Below are 13303 nucleotides of genomic sequence, written 5' to 3' on the forward strand. Positions count from 1 at the left end.
TTGACCTGCCGGTGCAGCTTGGGAGCGGCCCGTCCCCCTTGGCTGCTCAGGCTTCTTCAGGCGGTGGAGCCTGGACCTGGAGGGGCCGCTGGGCAGGCTGGGGTGCTCCTGGAGGTTCCCCCCGCCCCAGACCCCCTGCCATTCCCAGCCCCCTGCACACAACCCGGCCTGAGTCCCCACTCAGGTCCCCCTGAAGATCTGTGTCCGCCATTGTCTTAGGTCCCATACAGGAGGACAGAGCAAGTGACCCAGTCTCCTGCCCTGCCTGACCCGCAAGCCTCCCATTGGACAGAGGGCCCTGGTCTCGTGGCAACGCCTCAACCACTTCACAAATGGGGAAACTGAGGCCCAGAGAGGTGAAGTGACACAAATTGTTAGGTGGAGTTTCCGGGAGCAGACGCCATGGCCTGGGATAGGCCCCAGGCTGGCCTCAGTCCGGTCCAGGAGCAGCGGCCACCTAGGAAGCTGCCAAGGGGACTCTTTCCCGTGGCCCTGGCCCCAGCCCTAGCCACAAGTTATGCCGAAAGGTAGACACTAAGTCTCTGTCCTTGACTCTCAGTCACTTGTTCATTCCACACATATTGTGAGAGAGCTGCTCTGTGCCAGGCCCCAGGAATCCGGGGGTCTGGGAGCACCTCCACAGCCCCACTGGGTGGCAAATGAGGTAGGTTCCCTGAGAGGGGCGGCGCTAATGGTGGGCTCAGGGGGCTCTGGAAGGCTGCTTCTAGCTGGGGGCACCAGGGGAGCCTGAGAGGAGGACTTTTTCAAGGGGGCTCCAAAGAACGAACAGGATTTTGAAGAAAGCAGGAAGGCAGCCCAGGAGGAGGGTCCAGCAGGGACAAAGGCGTGGTGTCTCTCACAGGGGCCCAGGGGAGAAGGAAGCGACGAGCGGGGCCAGCACAGGAGATGCAAAGGTTCAAGGAACCGTATGGACTGTTCCTTTGCAGCAATGAACAAACACAGCCCTCCTGGGTTTACTTAACCAAGCTCCGGAGGACGTGGGCCCGTGAGCACCCTCCTCCCCCGACAGTGTCCCAGACGGTCCCCGCCTCACTCCTGCCTCCTCTCCCCCCTTCCAAAATGAGAAAGAGGAAAACAGAACAAAAAAAAAAAACTATTATTGTTCACGCCTCATCTCCCACCAAAGTTATTAAATTTCATTCCACGAACAAATAAATCCATTTTTATTGCAGCGGGAGGAGCGGGCGGCTGTTTGCTGTTTCCCCTTTTTTATTTTTCAAAGTCCTGTTAAATCTGCCCCCGATCAGCTGGGCGGCCCCCTGGGCCCAGCCTGCCTGCCCGCTTTAGTAACTGCGTCTGCTTCTCCGCCTTCTCCAGGCATCAGGCTGTCCCCCCGCCCACCACCATCGCCGCCACAGAGTGGCAGCAGGTGGGGCTGGAACGTGCCCCACCTGCCGCAGGCCTCAGGTGGCCCTCCGATCGCCTGCGAGGAGGGTGCGGGAAGCTTCCTGCCAGCGTCCTGTTTGGCATTTATAGTTTTCCCAACACTTCCTGCGCATTTCTTCCCAAGGCCCAGCCCTGCCGTTGCTGGCTGCTGCACTTCACAGGAGAGGAAAACTGAAGCTCAGGAAGGCTTGGGGACTCGCCCCAGGCCGGGAGAATCCTCCCCCGGGGTGGCGGGGGCGGGGCAGGGGAGCTGGGCCTGGCCCCACCGCCTGGTGGGGGTGGGGTGGAGGGGCTCTGATCACCAATCTCAGGCACCCCACTTCCGTACGGCAGGGATTCAGTTCCCACCCGTCACCCGCCAGCTGTGTGACGCTGAGCACACGACCTGGCCTCTCGGGGCCTGAGCCACCACATCTGGAGAATCTGGAGAAGGGACGGAAGGAATAGCACTTTCGTCCTAAGGCTGCTGTGAGGACTGAGCTTCCCGCCATCACCCTCCCCGAGGCCCCCAGCTCCCACCAGCTCTCCTGGACCCCACCCCACGCCCCGCCCCCAGCTCTGCTCCCCTGCAGCGGGACATCGATCTGGCCCCAGGGGGGTCGGGTAGCACACAAGCCTTCACTGCTGAGGTCTGCAGCGGGCGCCCAACATAAATCCTCATCAGGGCTATTTTTTCCTCCCTGAACCATTTGCTAAAGACTTAATGACCGTCGATAAGAAGCCTGTTGCATCCGCAGCGCCGGGCCAGCTTGGGGGAGACTTCCCAGCGAAGCATTTAGGTGAGGCAGCTGCCCGGGCCAGGCTCAGGGGCGTCACTGCACCCCCTCCCACATGAGCGTCCAGCTATGCCTGCATGGAGGGGACTCCCTCCCCGACGCGCCAGCCGGCATCCCTGCCCCCCCCCCCAACTGGCCACCCCCATCTAGGAAAACTGCTTGGGCCTCCAGCGGCCGTGCTGGCCCGGTGAATCCAGGGAGGCTGCCCACCCTCCCCTCCAGGCCCCGACAGCTGACAGCCCACAGCCGGGCAGTGCCCTCCCCTCCCCGTTCAGAGCTGTCTCCGGTGTCAGATAGGCTCGTGGTTCCAGGTGAAGACGGCCACCGTGCCCCCTGCCACACACGCGCGCACACACATGCACACGCGCACACGCAGTGCCTTTCTGGTCTATCACCCTGCAATCCGAGGCTGGGGGAGGGGTGGTTGCCTGCACCTTCACACTCCCCTCCCCCCCCCCAAAGTCTCCTCGGCTGCCTCTCCTGCCCCATCCTTCCTCACCCCTCCCTGCCATCGCTCTCTGGGGATTCCCTCTTCTTTTCTTTCCCAGACTGATTAGCACATGGCACTATCGAGAAAGGCAGCTCTAGATAATGTTCCCAATGCCGTGTGTCGGCACCTGGGGCCACTCCAGCGCCCGCCCCCCCCCCCCGCCCCGGGGATGGGGGTCACATGGGTACCCACCTCCTGCCAAGCCCCCTACCCTTCTGAGCACCTCCACCAAAGCCGAGAGGCTGGCCCCCCGCCCAGGGTGGGAGGGCTGTTTGGTAGCGTAGCCCACGGTGTGCGGTGGGGTGGGGAAGGGGGGGGAGGGGGAGGGCATCCCTATGCGGGTACAGCCGGATTCTGGGCCCATTATCTGGGCACCAGGCTGGCAGCCGGCCCAGCCCTGGCCCAGCCCTGGCTTCTCTGCCCTCAGTGAGGAGAGAAACAGAGACACAGACAGAAAAGTGAAATCAGGTCCCTCCATGCCGTCTGGTGGAATTAGCGCTGTTTGCATGTGGAGCGTCCTTCCCCCACCCCCGCTGCCGTATTCTGCCCGTGCCTGGCCTCCTGGCCTCGGTGTATTTGTCAATCAAATGGGAAAGCTGGCCCAGCCAGCTTTGCGAGGCTGCTGTGAGATTCACTTAGCAGTAAATATGTGTGACAGCCGTCACCCCAGGACTTCACACCTATGGTGGGCTCCAATCCGAACCAGGCCCTGACATGCCCAATCTCGTTTAGGGCAAGTGCAGGAGGCACCTGTATTTTATAACTGCTGGGGCATGCCAGGAGCCGGGCTGGAGGCAGAGGATGAGCCGGCCTGGGTCCCTGCTGGCGCCGGGAGGCACGATTGTCCCAGAAGGTGGAAGGGTGGCCCCGGGCGGGTCCTGGGTGGGGGCAGGGCAGCTTTGCCCCCCAGCTCCCTGATGCCTGGTACCGAAGGGGTTTCTGGCACTGCCTGGAGGCGCCACGTCACCTGAACAGAAGGCAGAGCCCTTGCCAAGGCTCCCCGAGCGTGACTCTTGCCAATTCAAACGCTATATCTCAACGCCATTAATTTACATTTTGATTCGACTTTCTTAATTTTACTTCAACTTCGCACGACTCCAGTTTGAGAATCATTTTAATGTATTTATCTGTGAGGCAATTTGTTAAATAACCCCCAAGACTCGGCGGTTTTCCGTTCTGAGCTTTTATTGCAAGGCTGTTTTAAATTAAATTAGTTGTCAGGGTCCCTGAGTGCATTGTAACGGGGATGAGTTCACCGCCAGCCCACTCATAAAAGCGCAAACCGCTGGCTAAATGGACGGGAGCAGGAAGTTGGGCCGCCCAGCTCCTCCCAGACCCCCTCGGTGCCGGTTTGGGGAGTGCAGCGATGGCAAAACAGAAAAGCAGACGGCCTGCCGGGGTGGGGGGTGGGGGGTCCCACCGCAGCGTGGGCCCTAGGTTGCCGCGGGTAGGGGCGGTTCTTACCTGGGACCCCCCCCAACGCTTCCGCCGCCTGCTCTGGGGGCCCCAGGTGGTGTGCGTGAGCCACAGCACGTCTGTGCCGTCACCCCTCTGCGGGACAGCGGAGAGGCACAGCCTGGTCTCTTGCTTGGCTCCCTGGGCCCCAGGGAGAATTGGTGGGGAGCTGGGGGTGAGAGCTGTCCCCCCTCCCCCGGCATCTGTTATCTGAGCCCGCGTATGTGCCAGGCTGTCACCCAGGCTGGGGGCATGATTTGTGAGCCGAAAGGCGCAGGTATTGAATCTATATTTCATTTTCACGTCAGCGGCTGCTATTTGCCCGATAATGGACTGAAGCAGTGGGGAGGGGGCCCAGTGTCCCGTTCATGACGCCGCTGTGCCGCTCGGGCGGAGTGGGCACAGCGGGCAAGACCTCTCCCCATCCGCCTCCTAGAGCTGCGCCGTCCCACAGGTGGGCCTCCCCCCCCCCACTCCGGCAGCACTCAGCCAAGCCAGCTCCCCTCTGGGAAAAGGGGACCCTCCCATTCTGCCCTTCAGACCTCGAGTCCCCTGGGAAGCCGCCCAGCCCCTGGCAAAGGGACCAGGAGGCGGTGGGCGGTCACTGGGAGTCACTTGACGCCGGTGTCTTCTCTGCAGCACCCGGCAGGGGCCTGACACACAGCAGGTGTGCGGTATAGACCTCTCCTGTTGTACCGGGGGCGGCGTGGCATGGTGGTCACCAGCGTGGGTGCTGGAGCTGGATGCCCGGGTTCGAGTCCCGGCCCTGCCGCTTCCCGACTGTGGGACCTTAGGCCGTTCCCGTAAATCGGGGGCCTCCGAGGAGCACTTCTGGGATGAAATGGATTCCAAGGGCTCAGAAGCACGTGGAAGCTAATAAGTCTCACCGTGTTCTCACTTGGGGGCAGACGTCGCCTAAGGAGAGGAACTCTTAAATACACATTTGTAGCCATTTGACAAACTCCTATTCATCCAGTGATGCTTTCCCAAAGGCCACCTCCTCTGGGAAGCCCTCCTGGGGCAGGATGAGGTCTTCTGAACCTTCTCCAGCCCAGGACAAACACACACCCTGCCACGTTCACTGCAGCCTTAGTGAATATTTGGTTTTGGAGGGGAGGGCGGAGAGGGGGAGAGAACTCTTCGCAAGGCCCAGGCTTAAAGACCAGGCACCGAGGCCCCGGGCACCCAGGAACAAAGCGCCACCTCCCATGCGTGTCCCGCTGAACCTGCGGCCCTCTGCCTCACCTCCCGCATGCTCAATACCATCTGCTACTCGTCCCCTCTTCCCCCCACTCCCCAGCCTCTCCTCCCCCAGCCCTTCTCCCGAAACACTGGCCCGCACCCCTTCCACGGCCTCCAAGCCCGTGTCTGGACCATTTCTCCTCCGGGAACCTCCCGAGGCCCCCGAGCCTGGGTCAGGTGACTGTTCCAGACTCCTGTACCACAGCTCATGTCCCCAGCACTGTCACGGCCCCGTGTTTGGCCTGTCCCCCCCACCCCCCACTAAACTGTGCTCGTGGTGGAGGGACAGGACCTGAGCGTGTCTCTGTGACCAGGGTGTCCTCCTGCCTGGCCTGTCCTAGGTGGCCCCTGGAGGCACTAGCAAAATGAATGAATAAACAAATGAATGATTAAGGTCCTTGTGAAGTTCTGGGCTCCTGGCCACTGGGTGCCCAAGGTGTGGCTGGCAGCCCCCTTTGTGCCAGCCTTTGCTGAATGGTAGATGCCAGGCCTGACTGCTGTTGGGAGGGGGGGCAGGGGACAGGGATAGGGACAACTCAGAGGAAGCCCCCCTACTCTGTACTGTTTAATGTCTGGCCAGAGGCCTCACCCTCTGCCTCCTGCTCTGAGGTCAGGGCACGCCCTGGGGTTGAATAGGGCCAGACGGGAGAAGCCACGTCCCCGGCAGCCGGCAGGCAGGTCTCAGGTGAAGGTCGAGCGTCCAGCCAGGGCCAGGCCTGAGGCCACCGGCTCTCTGGCCAAGAGAAAATACAGGCCGCCTGCCCCAGTGCCAGGGGGAGAATGTTGAGGAGTCAGGACCCCAGGATCCCAGCCCAAGCATCAACCCTGCTCAGCCTCCCAGACCCCACGCCCCCCTCTCTGTGGAACCAGAGGCATCGGGGCCTACCCAAAACAGGCAGACCCTTCCCCAGGTGAGACAGCGGCCCCGGCACAAGCAGGGCCGTGCATGGAGCTGGCAATGTGGCTCGCTTGCTTTCTGTCCCCAAGCCCGGGCTATGCAGTTTGGGATTTTTTCCCCCCCTTCACTGATGTTTTATTCATGTAAAACATGAATCTGCATCTGTCCTCAGAAAACGAGAGAGAAGGCGCAGGAGGGAGAGGAAGAGACTTGAGGGGCTCAGAGAGACCGAGGGGCTCGGAGAGAAGGAGACCTCGCGTATGCATGTGTGTTGCTGTTCAAAGCTAGATAACCTAGAAAGATCGACTGAAGATGCGCTCTCCCCGCTCTCCCCACGCAGCAAGAGGAGCCGTCATTCAGATGCGATTCATTGCCACCTCTTAGTCTATCACTGGTTCCTTTTCAAACCTCTCCACAGCTCACCGGGGAGGGCCCCGTTTCTGCTTGTCCTTCTCCACCCTCTCTGGGGCCAAGGAGGAAAGGGAGGCTTTGTCTATGTTAATTGCATTGTTAGACCAAAGGTGCTTACTTAGGCTTGCTGTCTAATTTGGGGCTTTTATTAAACATGATTGCTGGCTGACAGCTGGGCAGGAGCCAGCCGAGGCAGGGGGAGCAGCATTTCGGCGCACACTAGGGTGTCCCCTGCTCCCCCTCCGCTGACCCCTGCCCCTCCCCTTCTTGCCCCTTCCAGCACACACACCCGCGTCGCCCAGAGCTCACTGCCCTAGCGGCCGTTTTATTCCCACGTGAGCGTCAGCCGACGGGGAAGAAGCTGCCGGGAGGGTTGCTGGCCAGCAGTGGAGGCTTCTTGGGCACCAGAGGCTGCCCTCTCCCCACCCCTCGACGAACTCCTGTTCACCCTTCAAGAAAAGCACCTGGTCACCTCCTCCGAAGGCTCCCTCCTCTCCCTCCTTCCCGCCCTGGCTTTCCCTGGTGTCCAGGATACACACAGGCCATCTTCAGGGGAGGCAGGCGGCCCTTCCCATGCACAGGCAGCCCGGGAGGTGTTTACAACGTCAATTCCCATAGCCCATAGTAACCCCATGAGGAGCACAGCAGGATCACTCTCTGCGCTGTTCAGATGAGGAAACTGAGGCAGAGAGGTTAAGCGATCAGCCTGAGGGCACACGGGGTCAGAGTTCACTGGCTCCTGCGTCTGTGCCCTTGACTGCTCTCCGGTGGCCTCTCCACTGCCCACCCTGCTGAAAGTTCCTACGAAGACTGCACCCCAGCGATTAAACCGTCGCACCATACCGTCTGTCACCAGGCCAGGCGACCTTCCCTCTGGTTATGTCATTTAATCCCTCACAGCTGTGTGCGGACAGGACCCCACTGTCCCGGGTGTCCCAGCCCCAGGCCCGAGCCAGAGCACAGGACTGGCTCGGGGCCCAGGTGCAGGGCTGGGAAGGGCTAGCCTGGGAGGTGGCGTCAGGGTGGAGGGCCCCTCCTGCCTTCCTCACAAGCCCCTGCTGCATGGGACCTCCAGGCACACCAGCCCTCCGCAGCCTGGTTTTGGGGTAGCAATCTGGGCCTCAGCCTGGGTCGGGGCCCAGAAGGCAGGGCGAGTGCACTGAGAGCCTTTAGAGCACCCGCTTCCCTGAGAAGCTTCTCTAGAGATGAACACAGAGCAGGGCTCCTTCCCGGCCCAGCAGGGAGTGGTCACGCTTGTCAAATGTCGACACCTGTCAGTGTGGCCCCACCCCCGGCGCCTAGAACAGTGCCTGCACAGGGTGGGCATTAAGTGAATGCTGAGTTGTTACAAGAATCTCACACTTACCCCAGTTTGGGCGCCAGAGAATGGGCCGGGATGAACTGGCCAAAATCTGTGCTGTTTCTTTCAGCCCCGCATGTGGCGACCAGCTCCACATCCAGAATGCCACATCTGACCTGGCAGATAAAAGACCCCAGAATTTGGGAAGACCTCTGCATAAGCCCAGGCCAGGTCAGCCCGCCAACTTGGGGCTCTCTCCAGGGGGCAGTCAGGGCTCATCACTTGCGCACTGATTCACGCCCCTCGTGTTTATTGAGCACCTACCGTGTGCCAGGCACCGTGCAAGGCAGAGGGGCCCGCTCAGAGAAGGGAAGGGGAATGGGCCCTCGTGGCTCTAGGCAGGACCAGACCCGTGTGTAAAAAGACAACTGTGTGTCCCCCAGAGAAGTGAAGAGGAGGAACTCCTGTCTAGGGAAGTTCAGGAAGGCTTCACAGAGGTGGGGGCCCTTGAGCAAGGCTGAGTGGACATCCCCTACGCAGAGAAGGGGCCAAGGCATGCCAGGCAGAGGCTTGGACACCGTCTCAGAGGCACGAGCAAGGCAATATTTGTTTGGAAAGGTAGCCAACAGAAGCAAGTGGAAATGGGGGGGGGGGGGGGACAAGCACAAGAGCATCTCATTTTCTCCTTTGAAAAGTAAAGTCGGAACCTGATATTCCACAGAGGGATGTCCCAGAAGGACTGCCTAACCTGGGGCCAGAAGGAGGCGTTTTAAAATGCAGATAATCGAATCCAGCAAATCGGTGTCTGGGCGGTACCCAGGACCATGCATTTCTGAGCAAGGCCCTGGCGTTCGGTGGGGACTATGGGGTCAGAGGCAGGTGACGCGGAAAGCCCACGCTGTCAGGCTTAGGAGGGACCCGAAGGCATCGGAGGCTGGCCTGGGGTCCGAGCAGGCCACGCTGGGCCGGGGCCGTTCTTCTCCGCTGGCAGAAGGGCCCTCACCTCCAGCTGGGGGCGGGGACGGAGGCACAGCGTGAAGGAAGGGCAGACGGCGGCAAAGTCAGCGCGGCGCATCCATCTGCCCTGACAGCCAGCAATTACACCGCGTGATCGCCAGATTACTCCAAATGCATTTATTACAGGGGTTAGAAGCGGGGGACTTATTTACTGGCAAATCCATACTCATTACAAGACTCAGCCTAGCCTAGACTGAAAACAGCTCAACTGAAACAAATAATTACCAAAGTCCTTCCAGCGCGAGGCTCTCAGGTGGTTGGGGTGCGGGGTTGGGGGTGGCGCCTGGCCTTTCCCATAAAGAAAAGGGAGGACGAGGCTGAGGGTGAGGATGCCAGGGTCGGGGAGGGAGACGCCGCCTGCCGCGGTGCGCATGCCCGTCTAGGTCATGAATATGCAAACGAGCCCCGCGGGGCGGGGCTGACACGCCCGGTCCCGGGGGCTCTGGCCACCGCCCACACCCAAGCTCTAACGGAGAAGCAAAGAGAAAGGAAGGCGACCCCCTGGGGCCTGCAGGGTTACCGGGCTGGACCTCTGAGAGGCAGCGCTAGTCCCGCATTTTCCAGGGAAGGAAACACTGGCACAGAGCACAAGCTCCCCAGTTGCTGAATGAAGGAAAGGACGAGTGAACGGAAGTATAGATCAGACAGACCTTGCCCTGGGCGGGAGGAGGGCCCACTCTCGGTCCACAGGCTGGGGCGCGTGGAGGGGCTCCCTCCCAGGGTATCGCTGGCCTCACAGGCACACACAGCTGGCCTTGTAGCCACAGAGCTTACAGACGCTGGGCGTCCTGGGTGCGTAGCCTTGGGGGACGCGGAGAGCACAGACGGATGCCTTCCGCACCCACTAGGGACTCGGGTTCCAGAAACAAAATCAATCGACGGCTTTTTTAGGACTGACAGAGCTGGCCGGGACTCCCGCTCCCATTTTACAGATGAAGCAACCGAGTCCCAGACAGGGGCAGGGCCAACCGCGGTCCACTGGCTCACGTTGGAGAGCTCCCCGCAGCGCCCTGCGCTCTCGGGCCTCCTGGACCGCGGTGGCGGCGATCAATGCCCGCGCGGGGAGCTGTCAGGCCGATTGAAATGTGGGCTCGGCCTCTCTGCCCGCTGGGCAGATGCTGGCACCGCCACCCGCGCCTTAAATATTCATTCACTTGACAGAACACTAATTAAACAAAGTAAGGTGCATTATTACTTGATTAAATTTTTTATTGGCAGCTTAATTGGTCTGTTAGTTGCCCCTTAGGGAGTTGTTCGCCCGCTCCCCCCGCGGTGAGGGAGACGGCCCCTGGCCGTCCCTGTGCCGCCCTTCCCTGCCCGCGGGGTATGCGGCCGCTCCGCCCTCAGCCCCCCCACCCAACCTCAGGTCTGGGCGCCGGTTCTCGAGCCCCGCCCCAGGGCCGTCGAGGTTCCTCCCCTATTGGGTCAGGGTGAGAGTTGCAACCAATCAGCACCCAGGAGCTGGTCCTGTCGAGGTCAAGAGGCTCCACCTCAAAGCGCGTCACTGCCGCACCCAGGGGAGGGAACGCACCCAGACTGGAAGAGCAAGGCCCGGGATTGGATTTGCCGTGGAGTGGCTGGATGATGTACCCCTTTTTGGCCCTGGCCTCCGTTTCCCTCTCTGCACCACCGCAGGGCTGGCCCCACAGACCCCCTTGTCCAGGCAGAGACACTTTCCTGCCCACAGCCTCTGTGCTACTCGGTCCCCCAATAGGAGTGGAGGGGCCTTGCGTACAGGGACGCCCTGGGGGACCCCGAGCCCTCAGGATCCAGCCATGAAAGGGCCTGAGAATGCCCCCTCAGAACAGGTGAACCCACCTTCCTTGTGCAGCTTCCCACCTTGGGGGGCACCTCCTCCCACCACCCCTACAGGCAGGAAGGCAAGCCACGGCTCTGACGCACCTCTCTGGGGACAGGTCCTCACTCCCCTCCAGGTCATTGGCCGGACAGGGCCACCCTATGTGGACCTGGAACCTGCACCTTCCCTCCCCCCACCTCCCCCCTACCTCTTGTGTGCTTCTCCCACCTCCCCCTTGCGGTGATAGGAGTCTGGAGCCAACATTTGCCCTTCAGACAGGTGGCCCCTTCCCCCAACTCTGCCCTCTGGGGTCGCAGTGAAGAAGGGCCAGGGGCTGTTTCATCCTTCCAGCACTAGCCAAACCCCTGTGTGAGCCTCAGTTTCCCTAGTGCCAAATGGGTGCCTGTCCTCATCCAAGGAGCAGCATTTGAGTGTTGGGCACAAAAGAAGGGACACGTCCTCTCCCTGGGCGAGCTGCTCGCTCTGAGGTCCCGGTCGATCCTCACACCCGTGCTGCGAGGGCACTGCCCCATCATCACCCAGTTTACAGGTGAGGCAGGGGGTCCCCTGGGGCTCAGTGACTTGTCCAGGGTATCATATGGGGCAGGGCCTAGGGGAGGAGAAAAGGGAAGGGAGAAGGGAGGGCAGGCCTGGAAAATGCTGGAAAGCCAGGGGTGGGCAAAGCTCTGCTTGTCTGTTCTGTTCACACACCCACTTGCCAGCTCCTCAGCCCGTCAGCGGGAACCCGTTCTGGGGCTGGGGCTGGGAAAACACATGGGGCCTTCCCAGGGTGGCCTGAGTCCCTGTGTCACGCCCCTACCTTCAGCCATACCCAGTGCAGGGCAGGGGGCACTGTCCGTCCCACGCACCCCGCTGCTGCCCTCTCCATACGGTCCCACCCTCCAGAGAGGATCCAGGCCCCACCGATGACAGAGAAATCGTCTGGCAGCCCCAGAAGCCGCCGCTGGCGAGCAGGAGGCGAGGTAATTGGCATCGCCGGCCGAGGGAGCAGGAAATGAGCGGCCCCAGCCCGTGTGGAGCGGGAAGCTGTTCAGTGTCATCGGCCTTATCTGGGAACAGGCTGCCCAATTACAGGGCCATGCCCGTTGTACTCAGCAGCTGCTGGCTCTGCTGCTGCCCCCTCCCCGGTGTCCTCACAGCATCTCTGGGCCTGGGGCATCCGCTGCCCCTTCCAGAAGGCACGAGGCAGCAGCCCAGAGAGAGGCCTGGCCTCATGCTCCCCATCCACATGTGCAGGTGTCCCCCAGCCAGGCCTGGCCTACAGGGAAGCAGCCGCTAGGTCCTACCCCCTAGGCCCTCTCCTCCCAAAGGTGACCGTCTAGGCTGAGCCCTGCCCCTGGCTGCGTGTTCTAAGTCTCCCTTCAGGGAGCCGAGAGGCACAGTGAGGGGCACATGGTCAGGCTGGCGGGGGTCTCCGGCTGCCCTGTCCCAGGGCTCCCCCAGACCAGGAGCCGCAGGTCACCCTGCTCTGAGGCTCCACCCCCTCTACCAGCCCCGGCAGGAGAGGATTAATAATTCCGTGGGTGGACAACATTCAGAAACACAGTACCAGTGGGGTCTGTGAGAAGGTGTCATAGATTAGGAAAATAGGACTATAATGGGTTTGTAATTGTACATAACGCAGCCAGATATTAGCAGATCATGCTGTGGCTCACAGATCGGAGAGGGGTTGGCTATCCCAGAAGGGCTGAGCTGAGGGTGGTGAGGCTGGCCTGCCCTTCTGGACCAGAAATGGGGGTGCCTCGGTCAGAGCTGTGTGGGCAGAGCCACAGGCCAAGGGGGGCATGTGGAAGGAAGCTGGCTTTGGGGTTGGACCCGCCTGAGTTCAAATCCTTGCCTCCATTTCCCCGTGTGTAAAGTGGAGGTGTGGCTGCCTGCTCATGGGTCGTGAGGATTCAGTGGGCTCCATAAATGATCGTCCCCTCCCCCTTCCTCTCTCCTCCTTCCACAAGGGCTCCCGCATTTTGGTCTTGTCAGGCCCCCTGTCCGGGAAGGTCCCCTCGGGTCTGTAGACACATCAAGGGGGGGCCCCGCACGCTGTCCCCTCTCCTGAGCTGGCCCTCCACAGCAGCGGGTGCTTGGGAGGGGTTGTGACCCCCCCCCAGCACACCCCTATGGGGGCACAGACACGTGTGAGAGTCCCCTTCCTGTTTGAAGACCCCCTTCCAGCAGGCCGAGAGGATGCACTGGGTCAAGGCCCCGAGCTTAAGGTCCAGCCAAACAGCCTGAATGTGTCAGCCCCTCCGCCCCTCTCTTCATCTGCAAACGGGCTGTGATGGCCTGTTTGGCCCTGGAGAGCACTGACTCGCTTCCATGCCAGGTTTCCTCACTAACCGGGAGCTTCCCAAGGGCCAGGACTGGGGTCTCTCTGGCTCCTTTCTGTCCCCAAAGCTGGCACTGAGTGCTCACTGCCTGTGAGGTTCTGGCTCCGCCCCGGCAGGTGACACTGCTTGCATGAACAGGGCAGACGAGGGGGTCCCGCCATTTC

At 61.3% G+C, this 13303-nt stretch overlaps 1 protein-coding gene across 1 annotated transcript in view; it reads left to right on the forward strand.

Moving 5' to 3' along the window:
- Positions 1-13303, forward strand: part of MACROD1 (mono-ADP ribosylhydrolase 1) — a 140382-nt gene that overhangs the window by 77533 nt on the left and 49546 nt on the right.

This window comes from Acinonyx jubatus, chromosome D1, assembly GCF_027475565.1.
Source record: "Acinonyx jubatus isolate Ajub_Pintada_27869175 chromosome D1, VMU_Ajub_asm_v1.0, whole genome shotgun sequence".
NCBI lineage: Eukaryota > Metazoa > Chordata > Mammalia > Carnivora > Felidae > Acinonyx > Acinonyx jubatus.